The 23,645-nt window shown below is 43.0% G+C and overlaps 1 pseudogene; it reads left to right on the top strand.

The window, feature by feature from the left end:
• The first annotated feature begins 3,924 nt into the window (after window positions 1-3,924).
• On the top strand, window positions 3,925-23,199 carry LOC123743234 (uncharacterized; annotated as a pseudogene).
• The last annotated feature ends 446 nt before the right edge of the window (window positions 23,200-23,645 follow it).

Raw genomic sequence — 23,645 nt, 5'->3', positions numbered from 1 at the left:
GGGGTCACTGTATTTTAGATGTTTCCAAAACTTCATTAATCTTTTTTGAGTTTTTATTATTAGTGGATATTGGCCTGATTCTGCCCTGCATGCATTGTTTGTAGTTTTCCTCTGGACATGTAGGAGAATCTTACAGAACTCTGCCTGCAGGGTTTCAATGGGGTGTTTGTGAAATATTGTTTTGCAAGTGGACCCCGCACCTCGCTGCCATGAAGTGCAGTTGGTTCAATGACACATTCAATTAGTTTTAGCCAGATTTTAATAGGTATTTCTATTTGAATTTGTTTTTTAATGGTGTAGAATGCCCTGCATGCTCTCTCTCTCAGTTCATTCAGTGCATCATTAAGGTGTCCAGTTGAGCTTATGTTTAAACCTATGTAATTGCAGTGTGTACAGTACTCTATATATGTTGTACCAATTAAGACATTTGGTCTAATTCCCTGAGATCTGGATCTTCTCTGGAAAATCATTATTTTAGTCTTTTTGGGGTTTACTGCCAGGGCCCAGGTCTGGCAGTACTGCTCTAGCAGGTCCAGGCTCTGCTGTAGGCCATGTGCTGTGGGTGACAGCAGGCATAGGTCATCTGCGAACAGCAGACATTTAATCTCTGAATTGTGGAGACTAACACCAGGGTGCTGAGGATTTTTCTAGAATAGTGGCCAATTTGTTGATGTAAATATTATAGAGTGCAGGGCTCAGATTGCAACCCTGGTGAAGGCCCCACCCCTGGTTAAAGAATTCTGTTCTTTTCTTGCCTATTAAGATGCTGCATTGATTTAATTGTGTCATATGTTTTACCCCCTACAACACTTTCAATAACTTTGTAGAACAGTCCTGTATGCCAAATATAATCAAATACTTTTTGGAAGTCGATAAAGCAAGCGTACATTTTGGCATTATTTTGGTGGACTTGACTCTTCTCTCCTCTCTTTCTCTCTCTTACTGCAGTAGTCAATAGACATGACTTCTCTCTCTCTCTCTCTGTCTCTCTCTCTCTCTCCCCCCTCTCTCTCTCTTTCTCTCTCTCTCTCACAGCAGTAGTCAATAGACATGACTCCTCTCGCTCTCGCTCTTTCTCTCTCGCTTACTGCAGTAATCAATAGACATAAATTTCCTGTTTCACCATGTTTGCATATTTGCTATTCCATATTGATTGAATTCCTGAAACTTCTTCCTGGAAGTTGTCATTCCTAGAAAAGTGAAGTTAATTTCCTGAAATTCTACACCTTTTGCTATTATTTTGCAAAATGTTCTTAACAAGTCACATGGACTCAATAAGTGTGGAAAAATAGTGTTTGACATGATTTTTGAATGACTACCTCATCTCTGTAGCCCACACATGCAATTACCTGTAGGGTCGCTCAGTCAAGCAGTGAATTTCAGACACAGATTCAACCACAAAGACCAGAAAGGTTTTCCAATGTCTCGTAAAGAAGGGCACCTATTGGTAGATGGGTAAAACTAAATGAAGCAGACATTGAATATCCCTTTGAGCATGGTGAAGTTGTTACACTTTGGATGGTGTATGAATGCTCCCCGTCACTACAAAGATTCAGGCTTCCTTCCTAACTCAGTTACCGGAGAGGAAGGAAACCGCTCAGGGATTTCACCATGAGGCCGATGATGACTTTAAAACAGAGTTGAATAGCTGTTAAAGGAGAAAACTGAGAATGGATCAACATTGTATTTACTCCACAATACTAACCTAATTGGCACAGTGAAAAGAAGGAAGCCTGTACAGAATAAAAATATTCCGGCTGGAAATCCCAGACGATGTTGGTGTCAAGGATGTCGGGACCCAACAGCGCTCCTCTGGACCGTACCCCTCCCAGTCCACCAGGTACAGAATCCGACCCCCATGAAGTCAGGAGTCCAGTAGGGACCTGATGGCATAGGCAGGAATCCAATCGATGTCCAGGGGCAGGCGGAGGGGTGTCGCGGGGGACTCTGTCAACCAGGGGACCAGGAACCACCGGCCTGAGGAGGGAAACATGAACAGGTAGTTGGTGGGGAGTTGTAAACGGTATGTTACCTCATTCATCTTGAAGGGCACCACAAACCGTGGCAAGCGGAGCGGGAGGTTCCTGGTGGAGAGCCAGGATGTGACATGGGAGCCTCACATGGGCAGCATTCCAAACCTCTGCACACCGAAACCTCTCGTCCACCGCAGGGACTTCGGTCTGACTCGGGGTCCATGTGGCCAGGACTGGCTGATACCCCAGGACACACTGGAAGGGGGTCAACCCGGTGAAGGAGTGGCAAAGTGAGTTCTGGGCATACTCTGTCCAGGGAAGGAACCGGGCCCACTCCCCCTGCCGGTCCTGGCAGTGACTTCTAAGGAACCTCCCCAACTCCTGGTTGGTCCTCTCGACCTGCCCGTTGGACTGAGGGCGGTACCCGGATGTGAGGCTGGCCGTGGCCCCCAGCTTCTCCATGAAGGCTTTCCATACCCACAACATGAATTGGGGGCCACGGTCGGAGACAATTTTTCTTTTCTTTATTTATTTCACCTTTATTTAACCAGGTAGGCTAGTTGAGAACAAGTTCTCATTTGCAACTGCGACCTGGCCAAGATAAAGCATAGCAGTTTGACACATACAACACAGAGTTACACATGGAATGAACAAAACATACAGTCAATAATACAGTAGAAAAAATAAAACAAAAAGTCTATATACAGTAAGTGCAAATAAGGGAATTAAGGCAATAAATAGGCCATGGTGGCGAAGTAATTACAATATGGCAATTAAACACTGGAATGGTAGATGTGCAAAAGATGGATGTGCAAGTAGAGATACTTGGGTGCAAAAGGAGCAAAAGAAAGAAAGAAAGAAAGAAAGAAAGAAATACAGTATGGGGATGAGGTAGATAGATGGGCTGTATACAGATGAGCTATGAACAGGTGCAGTGTTCTGTGAGCTGCTCTGACAGCTGGTGCTTAAAGCTAGTGAGGGAGATGGGAATCTCCAGCTTCAGTGATTTTTGCAGTTCGTTCCAGTCAGCGGCAGCAGAGAACTGGAAGGAAAGGCGACCAAAGGAGGAATTGGCTTTGGGGGTGACCAGTGAGATATACCTGCTGGAGCGCGTGCTACGAGTGGGTGCTGCTATGGTGACCAGCGAGCTGAGATAAGGCGGAACTTGTAGATAACCTGTAGCCAGTGGGTTTGGCGATGAGTATGAAGCGAGGGCCAGCCAACGAGAGCGTATAGGTCGCAGTGGTGGGTAGTGTAGGGGCTTTGGTGACAAAACGGATGGTGACAAAACAATGTCCTCCGGAAGGCCATAATTCCGGAAGACCTGCTGGAACAGTGCCTCAGCAACGTGGAGAGTGGTAGGGAGACCTGAGAAAGGGATAAAACGGCAGGATTTAGAGAATCTGTCCACAACAACCATAATAGTGGTGAAACTATCAAACGGAAGGAGATCAGTAACGAAATCAATGGACAGATGGGACCAAGGCCGCTGAGGCACGGGAAGGGGAAGGAGTTTCCCTGCTGGAGCGTGCCGGGGAGATTTTGTTTGTGCACATACGGAGCATGAATTGACATAGTGGGCAACGCCCTGTACCAAGGTGTGCCACAAGTACTTTGCGGAGATGGATTGAATGATGCGGGTGATACCTGGGTGTCCAGCGGAAAGGGATGTGTGTGCCCAGGTCAACAGATGATCCCTCACCCCCTTGCAGTCGTAGATGCGCTCAGGAAGGCAGGTAGCAGGTGCGGGTTCCCTCTCCAGAGCCTGGTTGATGTCCACATCTCCGCCCCAAAACACAGGACCAACGGTACTGGATGACGGAATGATGGGCAGGAGGGCACTCACAGGACTCTCAACTGACGTGGAACCACAATGTAAGGGAAAGCAGGTCTTCCGGCATCCTGGTGCCCAGGTAATGATTTTCATCCTTGACCAGGATATGGTGGGGTTATGTCGTTGGAGTCACGGGAGGCCGAGAATAACTTTGTTAACGGGTGCAGTGATGATGAGGAAGGGAAGGCTTTCTTGGTGCAGGGGTCCCACGGTGAGGGTGAGTGGTGCTGTGATGTGCGTGATAGTGCCGGATCCCAATGGTTGATTATCCAGGGCTTGGACCGGAAAAGGAGAGGAAAGGTGATGTTCAGGGAGGAGACGGGGGTCTTGTCAATGAACTTTCCCATGGCACCGGAGTTCACTAGAGCTGTAGAGACAAACCTGGGGGACAGCCAGCCAGTGAACAAAACATGCAGATTAACAAAACATGAGAAGCGTACAGACCGTGAATGAAAACAAACCAATATTGCCTGATGACCGAGGCTACTGAGGGATAAATAAAGCGAAGGTGATCAAAATGATGATGAAGTCCAGGTGTGGATAATGATGGGGAGCAGGTATGTGTAATGATGGTTGCCAGGACCGGTGGTTAGTAGAACGGCATTGTCGAGCGCTGAAGAGGGGGAGCGGGAGTAGACGTGACACTCTCCATATTTTCAAGCATAGTGGTGGCTGCATCATGTTATGGGTATGCTTGTAATCATTAAGGGCTGGGCAGGCTATCAGGATAAAAAATAAATGGAGCTTAGCACAGGCAAAATCCTAGAGGAAAACCTTGTTCCATCAGACACTGGGAGATGAATTCACCTTTCAGCAGGAAAATAACCTTAAACACAGTGCCAAATCTACACTGGAGTTGCTTATCAATAAGACAGTAAATGTTCCTGAGTGTCACACCCTGATCTGTTTCAACTGTCTTTGTGCTTGTCTCCACCCCCCTCCAGGTGTCGCCCATCTTTCTCATTATCCCCTGTGTATTTATACCTGTGCTCTCTGTTTGTCTGTTGCCAGTTCGTCTTGTCTTGTCATTCTTTTCCGACTTCCTGTTTCTCTAGTTCTGTTTCCTAGTTTTTCCCGGTTCTAACCATTCTGCCTGCCCTGACCCCGAGCCTGCCTGCCATCCTGTACCTGTCTGACTCTGACCTGATTACGAACCTCTGCCTGCCCTGACCCCAAGCCTGCCTGCCGTCCTGTACCTGCCTGATTCTGACCTGATCACAAACTTCTGCCTGCCCTCGACCTGCCCTTTGCCTGCCCCGTATTTCTAATAAATCATCTGAGAACTGTACTATCACTCTCCCATGTCTGCATCTGGGTCATATCCTGAGTTGTGATAGTACGGACATGCCATGACTGACCCAGCAGACTCGGACCAGCTCCTCAATGCCGTCTCCTCCCAGGGAGCCGCCATTGGAAGACACGAAGAGTTACTTCAAGGTCTTATAGAAGGATTACAGACCGCCAGGACCGTGCCTTCAACACATTGCTGGAGCAATTCTGCAGATTTTCTGAGGCAGCCCGCCACTACAGTAACCCCCCAGACTGTCAATTACCCTGCTACCAGCGGCATTTCTCCCCAATCTACCCCGGCTTCCCAAGAACCCTGCTTACCTCCTTCGGAGCACTACGCTAGAAATCCCTGATCCTTCCAGGTGTTTCTCTCCCAGTGTTCTCTTATCTTTGAGCTGCAGCCGTCTTCATTTCCCTCGGATCACTCGAGGATAGTGTACATGATAACGCTGATGGAGGGAGGGCTCTTGCCTGGGCTACGGCTGTGTGGGAGCAACAATCCACCGTTTGCCTCAGATTGAAGGAGTTTGTGGCAGAGTTACGGAAAGTTTATCCATTGTCCGGGAGAAAGGCTGCTCGTAAGCTGTTCCAACTATGTCAGGATTCCCGTAGTGTGGCAGACTACGCGGTGGATATTCGCACGTCGGTGGCTGAGAGTGCCTGGAACCCGGAAGCCCCGTTTGACGCGTTCCTTCATTTACATTACATTTACGTCATTTAGCAGACGCTCTTATCCAGAGCGACTTACAAATTGGTACATTCACCTTATGATATCCAGTGGAACAACCACTTTACAATAGTGGTTGAGCTGCCCCTGGACCTCGACTCCCTCATAGCCTTGACCATCCGGATCAATGGGCGGCTACGGGAACATACACTGCTCAAAAAAATAAAGGGAACACTTAAACAACACAATGTAACTCCAAGTCAATCACACTTCTGTGAAATCAAACTGTCCACTTAGGAAGCAACACTGATTGACAATAAATTTCACATGCTGTTGTGGAAATGGAATAGACAACAGGTGGAAATTATAGGCAATTAGCAAGACACCCCCAGTAAAGGAGTGGTTCTGCAGGTGGTGACCACAGACCACCTCTCAGTTCCTATGCTTCCTGGCTGATGTTTTGGTCACTTTTGAATGCTGGCGGTGCTTTCACTCTAGTGGTAGCATGAGACGGAGTCTACAACCCACACAAGTGGCTCAGGTAGTGCAGCTCATCCAGGATGGCACATCAATGCGAGCTGTGGCAAGAAGGTTTGCTGTGTCTGTCAGCGTAGTGTCCAGAGCATGGAGGCGCTACCAGGAGACAGGCCAGTACATCAGGAGACGTGGAGGAGGCCGTTGGAGGGCAACAACCCAGCAGCAGGACCGCTACCTCCGCCTTTGTGCAAGGAGGAGCAGGAGGAGCACTGCCAGAGCCCTGCAAAATGACCTCCAGCAGGCCACAAATGTGCATGTGTCTGCTTAAACGGTCAGAAACAGACTCCATGAAGGTGGTATGAGAGCCCGACGTCCACAGGTGGGGGTTGTGCTTACTGCCCAACACCGTGCAGGACGTTTGGCATTTGCCAGAGAACACCAAGATTGGCAAATTCGCCACTGGCGCCCTGTGCTCTTCACAGATGAAAGCAGGTTCACACTGAGCACACGTGACAGACGTGACAGAGTCTGGAGACGCTGTGGAGAACGTTCTGCTGCCTGCAACATCCTCCAGCATGACCGGTTTGGCGGTGGGTCAGTCATGGTGTGGGGTGGCATTTCTTTGGGGGGCCGCACAGCCCTCCATGTGCTCGCCAGAGGTAGCCTGACTGCCATTAGGTACCGAGATGAGATCCTCAGACCCCTTGTGAGACCATATGCTGGTGCGGTTGGCCCTGGGTTCCTCCTAATGCAAGACAATGCTAGACCTCATGTGGCTGGAGTGTGTCAGCAGTTCCTGCAAGAGGAAGGCATTGATGCTATGGACTGGCCCGCCCGTTCCCCAGACCTGAATCCAATTGAGCACATCTGGGACATCATGTCTCGCTCCATCCACCAACGCCACGTTGCACCACAGACTGTCCAGGAGTTGGCGGATGCTTTAGTCCAGGTCTGGGAGGAGATCCCTCAGGAGACCATCCGCCACCTCATCAGGAGCATGCCCAGGCGTTATAGGGAGGTCATACAGGCACGTGGAGGCCACACACACTACTGAGCCTCATTTTGACTTGTTTTAAGGACATTACATCAAAGTTGAATCAGCCTGTAGTTTGGTTTTCCACTTTAATTTTGAGTGTGACTCCAAATCCAGACCTCCATGTGTTGATAAATTGGATTTCCATTGATTATTTTTGTGTGATTTTGTTGTCAGCACATTCAACTAGGTAAAGAAAAAAGTATTTAATAAGATTATTTCATTCATTCAGATCTAACCAATGACCAATTTGACAGAACTTGAAGAATTTTGGAAAGAATAATGGACAAATGTGCAACAATTTCAAAGATTTTACTGAGTTACAGTTTACATACTGAGATCAGTCAATTGAAATAAATTCATTAGGCCCTAATCTATGGATTTCACATGACTGGGAATACAGATATGCATCTGTTGGTCACAGATAGCGGTGTGGATCAGAACACCAGTCAGTATCTGGAGTGAACATTCAGTTCTCTGGCAACAGCTCTGGTGGACATTCTTACTTATTGCACACTCTCAAAACTTGCGACATCTATGGCATTGTGTTGTGTCACAAAACTGCACATTTTAGTGGCCTTTTATTGCCCCCAGCACAAGGTGCACATGTGTACGTTTAATCAACTTCTTGATATGCCACACCTGTCATGTGGATGGATTATATTGGCAGAGTAATGCTCACTAACAGGGATGCAAACACATTTGTGCACAACATTTGAGAGGAATAAGCTTTTTGTGTGTGTGGAAAATTTCTGGGATCTTTTATTTCAGTTCATGAAGCATGGGACCAACAGTTTACATGTTGCGTTAATATGAAAAACAGAATGTATGCGTAATATTATAGACCATCTCTGCTATTCTGAAACTTAGCACCGCCTCTCAACCGCTCTCACTGGTTAGGTCCTTCTGTTTTTCACCACAGGGACCAGTAATGTATAGTCTGACAAGCTTGTCAGTTTCATTCCCTCTCACCAGTGAAGTGGTGAATAAGGTTAGGGATAAAGTAATGATTGCAAATATGAACTTTTTTTTCCCTCCATCTTTTTGTCCTCTGCTGTGCTCAGTATCAGGTAAGTTAAGACAAATATTTTGTGTGTGTGTGTGTGCGTGCATGCGTGCGTGTGTGTGTTATTACCTGATACTCCCTGTATATAGCCATATTATTACCTGTTACTCCCTTCATATAGCCATGTTATAACCTGGTACTCCCTGTATATAGCCATGTTATTACCTGGTACTCCCTGTATATAGCCATGTTATTACCTGTTACTCCCTGTATATAGCCATGTTATTACCTGGTACTCCCTGTATATAGCCATGTTATTACCTGGTACTCCCTGTATATAGCCATGTTATTACCTGATACTCCCTGTATATAGCCATGTTATTACCTGTTACTCCCTGTATATAGCCATGTTATTACCTGGTACTCCCTGTATATAGCCATGTTATTACCTGGTACTCCCTGTATATAGCCATGTTATAACCTGGTACTCCCTGTATATAGCCATGTTATTACCTGGTACTCCCTGTATATAGCCATGTTATTACCTGTTACTCCCTGTATATAGCCATGTTATTACCTGATACTCCCTGTATATAGCCATGTTATTACCTGGTACTCCCTGTATATAGCCATGTTATTACCTGTTACTCCCTGTATATAGCCATGTTATTACCTGGTACTCCCTGTATATAGCCATGTTATTACCTGGTACTCCCTGTATATAGCCATGTTATTACCTGGTACTCCCTGTATATAGCCATGTTATAACCTGGTACTCCCTGTATATAGCCATGTTATTACCTGGTACTCCCTGTATATAGCCATGTTATTACCTGGTACTCCCTGTATATAGCCATGTTATAACCTGGTACTCCCTGTATATAGCCATGTTATTACCTGGTACTCCCTGTATATAGCCATGTTATTACCTGGTACTCCCTGTATATAGCCATGTTATTACCTGGTACTCCCTGTATATAGCCATGTTATTACCTGGTACTCCCTGTATATTGCCATGTTATTACCTGGTACTCCCTGTATATAGCCATGTTATTACCTGGTACTCCCTGTATATTGCCATGTTATTACCTGGTACACCCTGTATATAGCCATGTTATTACCAGATACCCCTGCTCATCAACTTGGTACTGGTACTCCCTGTATATAGCTATGTTATAACCTGGTACTCCCTGTATATAGCCATGTTATAACCTGGTACTCCCTGTATATAGCCATGTTATAACCTTGTACTCCCTGTATATAGCCATGTTATAACCTGGTACTCCCTGTATATAGCCATGTTATTACCTGGTACTCCCTGTATATAGCCATGTTATTACCTGGTAGTCCCTGTATATAGCCATGTTATTACCAGATATCCCTGCTCATCAACTTGGTACTGGTACTCCCTGTATATAGCTATGTTATAACCTGGTACTCCCTGTATATAGCCATGTTATAACCTGGTACTCCCTGTATATAGCCATGTTATTACCTGGTACTCCCTGTATATAGCCATGTTATTACCTGGTACTCCCTGTATATAGCCATGTTATTACCTGGTACTCCCTGTATATAGCCATGTTATTACCTGGTACTCCCTGTATATAGCCATGTTATTACCTGATACTCCCTGTATATAGCCATGTTATTACCTGGTACTCCCTGTATATAGCCATGTTATTACCTGTTACTCCCTGTATATAGCCATGTTATTACCAGATACCCCTGCTCATCAACTTGGTACTGGTACTCCCTGTATATAGCCATGCTATTACCTGGTACTCCCTGTATATAGCCATTTTATTACCTGGTACTCCCTGTATATAGCCATGTTATTACCTGGTACTCCCTGTATATAGCCATGTTATTACCTGGTACTCCCTGTATATAGCCATGTTATTACCTGGTACTCCCTCTATATAGCCATGTTATTACCTGGTACTCCCTTCATATAGACATGTTATTACCTGGTACTCCCTGTATATAGCCATGTTATAACCTGGTACTCCCTGTATATAGCCATGTTATTACCTGTTACTCCCTGTATATAGACATGTTATTGCCTGGTACTCTCTGTATATAGTAATGTTATTACCTGGTACTCCCTGTATATAGCCATGTTATAACCTGGTACTCCCTGTATATAGCCATGTTATTACCTGGTACTCCCTGTATATAGCCATGTTATTACCTGGTACTCCCTGTATATAGCCATGTTATTACCTGGTACTCCCTGTATATAGCCATGTTATTACCTGGTACTCCCTGTATATAGCCATGTTATTACCTGATACTCCCTGTATATAGCCATGTTATTACCTGGTACTCCCTGTATATAGCCATGTTATTACCTGGTACTCCCTGTATATAGCCATGTTATTACCAGATACCCCTGCTCATCAACTTGGCACTGGTACTCCCTGTATATAGCCAAGTTATAGTTACCGATTGTGTATTTATTTATTCCTTGTATTATTCTTTTTCTATTATTGCTATTTTTTTCTCTCTGCATTGTTAGGAAGGACCCATAAGTAAGCATTTCACTATTAGTCTACACCTGTTGTTTACGAAGCATGTGACAAATACAATTTAATTTGGCTGTATAAACCATTTACACCAGGGATATTTAATCAGACATTCTCTGCTATTTTCATTGTTAACACTCAACCGCTCTCAGTGGTTATAGGCACTTCTCTTTTTCCCACAGTGACCAGGTTTCCATCCAACCTTTTTAAACAAGTAACGTACATGTCGTATAAAAAACAGTCCTGATGGAAACAGCAAATTTGTTGGTAAACTTTCCAAACGTCCACAAAACAAAATGTGCTCGACAAGGTGGGATCTTTTTGTGTCTGTAAAATTTATTATGTGAGAAATGGCGGTGTAAATGCTTTTATGCACAAATATTGATATAATAACCATCATATCGAAGTAAACTTCGGAGTCACGCAAAGTTATGGTGTGTGGTCCTCCCGCTACGACTTCCCACCATGAAGCATGGAGGAGGAGTGATGGTGTGGGGGTGCTTTGCTGATGACACTGTCTGTGATTTATTTAGAATTCAAGGCACACTTAACCAGCATGGCTACCAAAGCATTCTGCAGTGATATGCCATCCCATCTGGTTTGCGCTTAGTTGGACTATCATTTGTTTTTCAAAAGGACAATGACCCAACACACCTTCAGGCTGTGTAAGGGCTTTTTGACCAAGAAGGAGAGTGATGGAGTGCTGCATCAGATGACCTGGCTTCCCCAATCATCCGACCTCAACCCAATTGAGATGGTTTGGGATGAGTTGGACCGCAGAGTGAAGAAAAAGAAGCCAACAAGTGCTCAGTGGCAAGAAAAAGTATGTGAACCCTTGCCTAATGTTTTTTTTCACCTTTATTTAACCAGGTAGGCAAGTTGAGAACAAGTTCTCATTTACAATTGCGACCTGGCCAAGATAAAGCAAAGCAGTTCGACAACATACAAAAACACAGAGTTACACATGGAGTAAAACAACATACAATCAATGATACAGTAGAAAAAAAATAAGACTATATACAATGTGAGCAAATGATGTGAGATAAGGGAGGTAAAGGCAAAAAAGGCCATGGTGGCAGAGTAAATAAAGTATAGCAAGTAAAACACTGGAATGGTAGATTTGTTATTTGAAGAAAGTTCAAAGTTAAAATATAAATAATATGGTGCAAAGGAGCAAAATAAATAAAATAAATAAACAAAGTAGGGGAAGAGGTAGTAGTTTGGGCTAAATTATAGATGGGCTATGTACAGGTGCAGTGATCTGGGAGCTGCTGTGAACCATGCCTCCAACAAAAGAGATCTCAGAAGACCTAAGATTAAGAATTGTTGACTTGCATAAAGCTGGAAAGGGTTACAAAGGTATCTCTAAAAGCATTGGTGTTCATCAGTCCACGGTAAGACAAATTGTCTATAAACGGAGAAAGTTCAGCACTGTTACTACTCTCCCTAGGAGTGGCCGTCCTGCGAAGATGACTGCAAAAGCACAGCACAGAATGCTCCGTGAGGTTAAGAAGAAACCTAGAGTGTGAGCTAAAGACTTACAGAAATCTCTGGAACATGCTAGCATCTCTGTTAATGAGTCTATGATACGTAAAACACTAAACAAGAATGGTGTTCATGGGAGGACACCACAGAAAAAGCCACTGCTGTCCAAAAAAAACATTGCTGCTCGTCTGAAGTTTACAAAAGTGCACCTGGATGTTCCACAGCGCTACTGGAAAAATATTCTGTGGACAGATGAAACTACAGTTGAGTTGTTTGGAAGGAACACACAACACTATGTGTGGAGAAAAAAAGGCACAGCACACGAACATCAAAACCTCATCCCAACTGTAAAGTATTGTGGAGGTAGCATCATGGTTTGGGGCTGCTTTGCTGCCTCACGGCCTGGACAGCTTGCTATCATTGACGGAAAAACGAATTCCCAAATTTATCAAGACATTTTGCAGGAGAATGTTAGGCTGTCCGCCAATTGAAGCGCAACAGATGTTGGGTGATGCAACAGGACAACGACCCAAAACACAGAAGTAAATGAACAACAGAATGGCTTCAACAGAAGAAAATAGGCCTTCTGGAGTGGCCCAGTCAGAGTCCTGACCTCAACCCGATTGAGATGCAGTAAAATGACCTCAAGAGAACAGTTCACACCAGACATCCCAAGAATATTACTGAACTGAAACAGTTTTGTAAAGAGAAATGGTCCAAAATTCCTCCTGGCCTTTGTGCAGGTCGGATCCATAACTACAGAAAACATTTGGTTGAGGTTATTGCTGCCAAAGTAGGGTCAAGCAGTTATTAAAACCAAGGGTTGACATACTTTTCCCACCCTGAACTGTGAATGTTTACACGGTGTGTTCAATGAAGACATGAAAACGTATAATTGTTTGTGTGTTATTAGTTTAAGCAGACTGTTTGTCTATTGTTGTGACCTAGATGAAGACCAGATCACATTTTATGACCAATTTATGCAGAAATCCAGATATTTCCAAAGGGTTCACATACTTTTTCTTGCCACTGTATGTGGGAACTCCTTCAAGACTGTTGGAAAAGCATTCCTAATGAAGCTGGTTGAGAGAATGCCAAGAGTGTGCAAAGCTGTCATCAAGGCGAAGGGTGGCTACTTTGAAGAATCTCAAATATAAAATATATTTTGAACACTTTTCAGCTGTGCTAACATAATTGCAAAAGTGTTTTCTAATGATCAATTAGCTTTTTAAAATGATAAACTTGGATTAGCTAACAAAACGTGCTATTGGAACATAGGCGTGATGGTTGCTGATAATGGGCCTCTGTACACCTATGTAGATATTCCATAAAAAATCTGCCGTTTCCAGCTACAATAATCATTTACAATATTAACATTTTCTTCACTGTGTTTCTGATCAATTTGATGTTATTTTAATGGTCAAATTTTTTGAACGATAGTGTATGTATATATATATACAGTTGAAGTCGGAAGTTTACATACACCTTAGCCAAATACATTTAAACTCAGTTTTTCACAATTCCTGACATTTAATCCTAGTAAAAATTCCCTGTCTTAGGTCAGTTAGGATCACCACGTTATTTTAAGAATGTGAAATGTCAGAATAATAGTAGAGAAAATGATTTATTTCAGCTTTTAATTCTTTCATCACATTCCCAGTGGATCAGAAGTTTACATACACTCAATTAGTATTTGGTAGCATTGCCTTTAAATTGTTTAACTTGGGTCAAATGTTTCGGGTAGCCTTCCACAAGTTTCCCACAATAAGTTGGGTGAATGTTGGCCCATTCCTCCTGACAGAGCTGGTGTAACTGAGTCAGGTTTGTATGCCTTCTTGCTCGCACACACTTTTTCAGTTCTGCCCACACATTTTCTATAGGATTGAGGTCAGGGCTTTGTGATGGCCACTCAAATACCTTTTGCCACAACTTTGGAAGCATGCTTGGGGGCATTGTCCATTTGCGACTAAGCTTTAACTTCCTGACTGATGTCTTGAGATGTTGCTTCAATATAACCACATACTTTTCCTTCCTCATGATGCCATCTATTTTGTGAAGTGCACCAGTCCCTCCTGCAGCAAAGCACCCCCACAACATGATGCTGTCACCCCCGTGCTTCACGGTTGGGATAGTGTTCTTCGGCTTGCAAGCCTCCCCCTGTCACGCCCTGACCATAGAGAGCCTTTTATTCTCTATGTTGGTTAGGTCGGGGTGTGACTAGGGTGGGTAATCTAGATTATTCTATTTCTATGTTGGCCTGGTATGGTTCCCAATCAGAGGCAGCTGTTTATCGTTGTCTCTGATTTGGGATCATATTTAGGCAGCCATTTCCCCACTGTGTTTTGTGGGATCTTGTTTTGTTTTTGTGTAGTTGCCTATGAGCACTCCACAACGTCACGTTTCGTTTGTTCTTTATAGTTTTTTTTGCGCGGTGCACTTCTAATAAAATGTCGAACCGATTTCACGCTGCGCTTTGGTCTGAATGTTCATACGACGATCGTGACACCCCCTTTTTCCTCCAAACATAACGATGGTCATTATGGCCAAACAGTTCTATTTTTGTTTCATTAGACCAGAGGACATTTCTCCAAAAAGTACAATCTTTGTCCCCATGTGCAGTTGCAAACCGTGGTGTGGCTTTTTTATGGCGGTTTTGGAGCAGTGGCTTCTTCCTTGCTGAGCGGCCTTTCAGGTTAAGTCGATATAAGACTCATTTTACTGTGGATATAGATACTTTTGTACCCGTTTCCTCCAGCATCTTCACAAGGTCTTTTGCTGTTGTTCTGGGATTGATTTGCATTTTTCACACCAAAGTACGTTCATCTCTAGGAGACAGAACGCATCTCCTTCCTGAGTGGTATGAAGGCTGCGTGGTCCCATGGTGTTTATACTTGCGTACTATTGTTTGTACAGATGAACGTGATACCTTCAGGTGTTTGGAAATTGCTCCCAAGAATGAACCAGGCTTGTGGAGGTCTACAGTTTTTTTTCTGAGGTCTTGACTGATTTCTTTTGATTTTCCCATGATGTCAAGCAAAGAGGCACAGAGTTTGAAGGTAAGCCTTGAAATACATCCACAGGTACACCTCCAATTGACTCAAATGATGTCAATTAGCCTATCAGAAGCTTCTAAAGCCATGACATCATTTTCTGGAATTTTCCAAGCTGTTTAAAGGCACAGTCAACTTAGTGTATGTACATTTCTGACCCACCGGAATTGTGATGCAGTGAATTATAAGTGAAAAAATCTTTCTGTAAACAATTGTTGGAAAAATTACTTGTGTCATGCACAAAGTAGATGTCCTAACCGACTTGCCAAAACTATAGTTTGTTAACAAGAAATTTGTGGAGTGGTTGAAAAGCGAGTTTTAATGACTCCAACCTAAGTGTGTGTTAGCTTCCGACTTCAACTGTATATATATCTATATCCTGAGTTCTTTTTACATCTCCTACATTTAGGACAAACACATTTTTTTTGGACTGTTATTTTTGCCATTTATGAATGTGTTATTCAACGTGTTTCTATGGGCATTAGTAGTAAAGGCCAAAATAAAAAAATGTGCAAATAATTTTGTAATATTTTAGTTTGAATTCAAAAGGGCTCTCCCCCAACATCTTAGACTCTAAATAATTAAAAACAATGAATGCACAATTAATATTTCAGTTTTCAGTTATGTGCTATGAGTTTTACATCTGGAATTTGCACCAAAGTGGGGAAAACAGTTTATAAAAACGCTCCAATTCATATTACCATGGGCTCTTCCTTTATCCTAGAACAAAAGAAAACAGCAGACATCAAAGAAACTGTCCCTCTTGGATACAATCATATCCACAATACAATAATCAGGATACCTTGGATGAACGGTGTGAATTATGTTTGTTTATTTGTTTGTTTGTCTTCAGGTGAGCAACTTTCCAGAGAAGTGGGAGGTGAGCTGGTGTTGAAGCCAGATATGTCATCCCCACCCCATCACAAGCATCCTGTGGAAGAATGGTAAGATGAAGGTGGCAGAGTGGGACAAGGATTTTGTTGGTCTGGACATCTATGCTGCCTTTAAAGGCCGCACAACCCTGGACCAGACCACTGGAGAGCTGAGAGTCACCGGCTTGATGAAACCAGACAGTGGAGTTTACTCAGTGGAGTTCAACAGCAAACTGCTCGACAAGACATATACACTATCTTTTAGTGTGTGTGTGTGTGTGTGTGTGTGTGTGTGTGTGTGTGTGTGTGTGTGTGTGTGTGTGTGTGTGCGTGCGTGCGACGTGCACATGCATCAAACAGTTATGTATTTTCACATTCTAATCTTGTATAGAAAATACATTTCACCACCATGGCATGAGGAAATTAAAAAAGGGGGTGGTGGACCAAATTGCTCTCAAATATATATATATTTTTTACTAGGCAAGTCAGTTAAGAACAAATTCTTATTTTCAATGACAGCCTAGGAACAGTGTTGTGTAAAGTGGGTGGTGGACCAAATTGCTCTCAAATATATATATATTTTTTACTAGGCAAGTCAGTTAAGAACAAATTCTTATTTTCAATGACAGCCTAGGAACAGTGGGCTAACTGCCTTGTTCAAGGGCAGAATGACAGATTTGTACCTTGTCAGCTCGGGGATTCGATCTTGCAACTAGTCCAACGCTCTAACCACGAGGCTACGCTGCCACCCCAGTGTGATCAGAAAGTTATTTTCAAAGGCCTCTTTTCAAAACACACTTCTCTAATATATTTGGTTCCTGTAGCCAATTGCAACCCACCATGCAGTCCCAATAATGTAAATACACTGTTTAGATTTTCTCTGTATATCTACAGTGGCTTGCGAAAGTATTCACCCCCTTGGCATTTTTCCTATTTTGTTGCCTTACAACCTGGAATTAAAATGGATTTTTGGGGGGTTTGTATCATTTTAATTTACACAACCTGCCTCCCACTTTGAAGATCCAAATATGTTTTATTGTGAAACAAACAAGAAATAAGACAAAAAAACTACTTGAGCATGCATAACTATTGACCTCCCCAAATTCATTACTTTCTAGAGTCACCTTTTGCAGCAATTAGAGCTGCAAGTCTCTATAAGCTTGGTACATCTAGCCACTGGGATTTTTGCCCATTCTTCAAGGCAAAACTGCTCCAGCTCCTTCAAGTTGGATGAGTTCCGCTGTTGTACAGCAATCTTTAAGTCATACCACAAATTCTCAATTGGATTGAGGTCTGGGCTTTGACTAGGCCATTCCAAGACATTTAAATGTTTCCCCTTAAACCACTCAAGTGTTGCTTTAGCAGTATGCTTAGGGTCATTGTCCTGCTGGAAGGTGAACCTCCGTCCCAGTCTCAAATCTCTGGAATACTGAAATAGATTCTTAAGAATTTCCCTGTATTTAGCCCCATCCATCATTCCTTCAATTCTGACCAGTTTCTCAGTCCCTGCTGACGAAAAACATCCCCACAGCATGATGCTGCCACCACCATGCTTCACCGTGGGGATGGTGTTCTCATGGGTGATGAGAGGTGTTGGGTTTGCGCCAGACATAGTGTTTCCCTTGATGGCCAAAAAGCTCAATTCTAGTCTCATCTGACCAGAGTACCTTCTTCCATATGTTTGGGGAGTCTCCCACATGCCTTTTGGCAAACACCAGAGATGTTTGCTTATTTTTTTCTTTGAGCAATGGCTTTTTTCTGGCCACTCTTCCGTAAAGCCCAGCTCTGTGGACTGTACGGCTTAAAGTGGTCCTATGGACAGATACTCCAATCTCTGCTGTGGAGCTTTGCAGCACCTTCAGGGTTATCTTTTGTCTCTTTGTTGCCTCTCTGATTAATGCCCTCCTTGCCTAGTCTGTGAGTTTTGGTGGGCGGCCCTCTCTTGGCAGGTTTGTTGTGGTGCCATATTCTTTCAATTTTTTTTAATAATGGATTTAATAGTGCTCTGTCGGATGTTCAAAGATTCTGATATTTTTTATAACCCAAACCTGATCTGTACTTCTCCAGAAATGTGTCCCTGACCTGCTTGGAGAGCTCCTTGATCTTTATCCTGTTAGGGCTAGGGGGCAGTATTGACACGGCTGGATAAAAAACGTACCCGATTTAATCTGGTTACTACTCCTGCCCAGTAACTAGAATATGCATATAATTATTGGCTTTGGATAGAAAACACCCTAAAGTTTCTAAAACTGTTTGAATGGTGTCTGTGAGTATAACATAACTCATATGGCAGGCCAAAACCTGAGAAGATTCCATGCAGGAAGTGGCCTGTCTGACAATTTCTTGCCCTTCTTGATTATCTCTATCCATTACAGAGGATCTCTGCTGTTACGTGACACTTCCTACGGCTCCCATGGGCTCTCAGAAGGCGGCAAAAAGCTGAATCGTGGCTTTGCAGGCTCTGGCTGAAAAAAAAGTACCGCGTTTGGGTAGTGGCTGGTTACAGTACTGTGAGACTCAGGCGCGTGCCCGAGTCGACCTCATGCTTTGTTTTCTTTCCTCTGTTTACCTAAATGCAGATTCCCGGTCGGAATATTGTTGCTTTTTTACGAGAAAAATGGCATAAAAATGGATTTTAAACAACGGTTGACATGCTTCGGATAGTGTCTTGAACGCACGAACAAAACGCTGCTATTTGGATATAACGATGGATTATTTTGGATCAAACCAACATTTGTTATTGAAGTAGCAGTCCTGGGAGTGCATTCTGACGAAGAACACCAAAGGTAATCAAACTTTTGTAATAGTAAATCTGAGTTTGGTCAGGGCTAAACTTGGTGGGTGTCTAAATAGCTAGCCGTGATGGCTGGGCTATGTACTCAGAATATTGCAAAATGTGCTTTCACCGAAAAGCTATTTTAAAATCGGACACCTCAATTGCACAAAGGAGTTCTGTATCTATAATTCTTAAAATAATTACGTTTTTTGTGAACGCTTATCGTGAGTAATTTAGTAAATTCACCGGATGTTTGCGGGGGGTATGCTAGTTCTGAACGTCACATGCTAATGTAAAAAGCTGTTTTTTGATATAAATATGAACTTGATTGAACAAAACATGCATGTATTGTATAACATAATGTCCTAGGTGTGTCATCTGATGAAGATCATCAAAGGTTAGTGCTGCATTTAGCTGTCTTCTGGGTTTTTGTGACATTATATGCTAGCTTGAAAAATGGGTGTCTGATTATTTCTGGCTGGGTACTCTGCTGACATAATCTAATGTTTTGCTTTCGTTGTAAAGCCTTTTTGAAATCGGACAGTGTGGTTAGATTAACGAGAGTCTTGTCTTTAAAATGGTGTAAAATAGTCATATGTTTGAGAAATTGAAGTAATAGCATTTCTAAGGTATTTGAAAATCGCGCCACGGGATTACACTGGCTGTTGCGTAGGTGGGACGATTTCGTCCCGCCTAGCCCAGAGAGGTTAAAGTCCCGCTTGCTTGGTTGTGCCCCTTGCTTAGTGGTGTTGCAAACTCTGGGGCCTTTCACAACAGGTGTGTGTATATATACTGAGATCATATGACTGTCAAGTCCTCCTCTTGTTCAACATCCAAAGGACACAGGGACAACTCAATTTTCCGACTCAATCTTTTTTATTTTTAGTTTGCCTTCAGTTGATTGGTCTGTCCAGTAATTTAGCCAGTAAATTAGCCAGTAAATTAGGTTGTAAACCTTTAAAGACAGAACAAAAAGTTACCACCTTAATTCAACATTTTAATGAACTTAAATTAGTTTAAACATTTAAATAACATTCTAAATAACTAAGATGAATTAACCATTTAAGCCTTTTACCATTGGCGTCTTTGGACTGAACCTGAGTGAACTTGGAGTTTTCCCTCTCAAGTTTGTTCTTCTGAATGACTGACGCCCTCCATGCCTTCACAGGTGCTCCAAATCAGTGAAAATGATTGATCAGGTGACAAGCAGCCGGTTTGCTGCTGCTGGTGCACTCTGGGAAGTGTAGTTCTTTGACTCACTCCTGATATTCAGCTCAACAATGACAGATGATGTGACACTTAGATTGCACACAGGTGGACTTTCTTTAACTAATTATGTGACTTCTGAAGGTAATTGGTTGCACCAGATTGTATTTAGGGGCTTCATAGCAAAGGGGGTGAATACATATGCATGCACCACTTTTCCGTTTTTATTTTTTATACTTTTTAATTTTTTCATTTCGCTTCACCAATTTTGACTATTTTATGTATGTCCATTAGATGAAATCCAAATAAAAATCCATTTAGATTACAGGTTGTAATACAACAAAATAGGAAAAATGCCAAGGAGGGTGAATACTTTGCAAGGCACTGTACATGCTCTGGTATAGTGCATGCATACAGGACAGTCACATGTATTAGGACCTGTATAAACCATTTATTACAGAGACATGTAATCACACTATCTCTGCTATTTTCATTAACACTAAGCTCAGCCTTTCAACCTCTCTCAGTGGTTATAGGCACTTATCTTTCTCCCACGTTGACCAGTTATGTACAGCTTCAAAAGCTACCCTGAACAAAAATAAAAACGCAAAATGTAAAGTGTTGGTCCCAAGTTTCATGAGCTGAAATAAAAGTTCCCAGAAATGTTCCATATGTACAAAAAGCTTATTTCTCTCAAATTTTGTGCACAAATGTGTTTACATCCCTGTTAGTAAGCATTTCTCCTTTGCCAAGATAATCCATCTACCTGACAGGTGTGGCATATCAAGAAGATCATTAAACAGCATGATCATTACACAGGTGCACCTTGTGCTGGAGACAATAAAAGGCCACTGTAAAATGTGCAGTTTTGTCACACAACACAATGCCACAGATGTCTCATGTTTTGATGGAGCATACAATTGGCATGCTGACTGCAGGAATGTCCACCAGAGCTGTTGCCAGAGAATTTAATGTTCATTTCTCTACGATAAGCCTCCTCCAATGTTGTTTTAGAGAATTTGGCGGTACATCCAACCGGCCTCACAACCGCAGACCACGTGTATGGCATTGTGTGGGTGAGTGGTTTGCCGATATCAGCGTTGTGAACAGAGTGCCCCATGGTGGTGGTGGAGTTATGGTATGAGCAGGCATAAGCTAAGGACAACGAACACAATTGTATTTTATCAATAGCAGTTTCAATGCACAGAGATACCGTGAAGAGATCCTGAGGCCCATTGTCGCGCCATTCATCCACCGCCATCACCTCATGTTTCAGCATGATAATCCATGTCGCAAGGATCTGAACACAATTCCTGGAAGATGAAAATGTCCCAGTTCTTCCATGGCTTGCATACTCGCCAGACATGTCACCATTTAAGAATGTTTGGGATGCTCTGGATCGACGTGTTAGACAGCGTGTTCCAGTTCTCGCCAACATCCAGAAATTTCGCACAGACATTTGAAGCGGATTTGGACAACATTTCACAAGTCACAATCAACAGCCTGATCAACTCTATGTGAAGGAACTGTGTCGCACTGCATGAGGCAAATGGTGGTAACACCAGATACTGACTGGTGTTCTGATCCACACCCCTACCTTTTTTTGTATGTATCTGTGACCAACAGATTCATATCTATATCCCCAGGGAAATCCATAGATTAGGGCCTAATTAATTTATTTCACTTGACTGATTTTCTTATATAAACTGTAACTCTGTAAAATATTTTAAACTGTTGCATGTTGTGTTTATATTTTTGTTCAGTGTATATATCATTATCTGTTGTACTGGTGATTCACAATAAACTAGGATTCTGCATGAATGACTCAGGAGTGTAAGACGTGTTCAAAACATTGAATGCACAATCAAAGGTTCTGAACATAAGGCAGAGAGCATTACAAGTGTTATCAGTTTTTAGATGTGTGCTCAGAGTTTTAAAAATGAACCATTTACATCTGAAATTTGCATAACAGTGATAGCAAAGAATCAAATCAAATTTTATTATTCACATGCGCCAAATACAACCTTACAGTGAAATGCTTACTTACAAGCCCCTAACCAACAATACAGTTAAAAGAAATATGGATAAGAATAAGAAATAAAAGTAACAAGTAATTAAAAAGCAGCAGTAAAATAACAATTGCAAGACTATTTACAGGGGGTAACAGTACAGAGTCTATGTGCGGGGGCACCGGTTAGTTGAGGTAATATGTACCTGTGCTGTTGGTAGAGTTATTAAAGTGACTATGCATAGACGACAACAGAGAGTAGCAGAAGTATAAAAGGAGGAGGGGGCAATGCAAATAGTCTGGGTAGCCATTTGATTAAATGTTCAGGAGTCTTATGGCTTGGGGGTAGAAGCTGTTTAGAAGCCTCTTGGACCTAGACTTGGCGCTCCGGTACCGCTTGCCATGTGCTAGCAGAGAGAACAGTCTATGACTAGGGTGGCTGGAATCTTTGACAATTTTTAGGGCCTCCCTCTGACACCGCCTGGTATAGAGGTCCTGGATGGCAGGAATCTTGGCCCCAGTGATGTACTGGGCTATTCGCACTACCCTCTGTAGTGCCTTGCGGTTGGAGGCCGAGCAGTTGCCATACCAGGCAGTGATGCAACCAGTCAGGATATGTGTGTGTGTGTGTGTGTGTGTGTGTGTGTGTGTGTGTGTGTGTGTGTGTGTGTGTGTGTGTGTGTGTGTGCCTCACAAGCATTTTCTGACACTATTCCTTCATCTGTTTATGTCCTCTATTTACAGAGGCCGTCCCCAAACCCACAATCCCTTCCTCCTGCACTCTGACCTGTGAAGGCGACACCACTGATGCTGAACTTGTCACCTACAGCTGGAAAGTGGGAGAAGGGGGCATGGGAGGTCTTAGACAAACAGCTGATTTGTCTCTAAGAGTGACACTGGTGAATCAACCAATGGTTACAAGTACACCTGCAAGATGAAGAATTGTGTTGGGGAAGGATAGGTCAGCGAGCCAGTTGGACTGGTGTTTGACTAAGGTCAGTGGACACTCAGAAGTGTGCTACGGTCTTATGTATTGTTATGTTAGTAACACTACTAGTGTTCTAGGGCATTTGGATCAATATGACAGTAATATCTCCCATGACCATCTTAAGGCTTCCGAAACATTTACACCTGGGCCACTGGTCAATCAGCCTGGACACCACAGACATCCTGCTTGCTGCTTTGAAACAGTGCACTTTCACTTTTACTCTCCCTGTGCTCCATACTTTTGTTGTTAAATTAAAAAAAATATATGTTTTTACATTTCTCAAAGGCCCAGTGCTGTCAAAACATGATTTCCTGTGTTTTACAGTGGCCAGTTTATTAGGTACACCACCCTATTCACAGAATGGAGGATAACACCATTTTAGTGTAAGAGCTGTTTGAAAAGACCACCTGAAATTTCTGCCTGTTTTGGTGGGATGGAGTTTTGGCCTGCCT

This window comes from Salmo salar, chromosome 05 (genome assembly GCF_965601325.2).
Source record: "Salmo salar chromosome 05, fSalSal1, whole genome shotgun sequence".
Lineage (NCBI taxonomy): Eukaryota > Metazoa > Chordata > Actinopteri > Salmoniformes > Salmonidae > Salmo > Salmo salar.
Note: the sequence above shows the minus strand (reverse complement) of the source record. Positions and strands in the feature narration are given on the sequence as shown.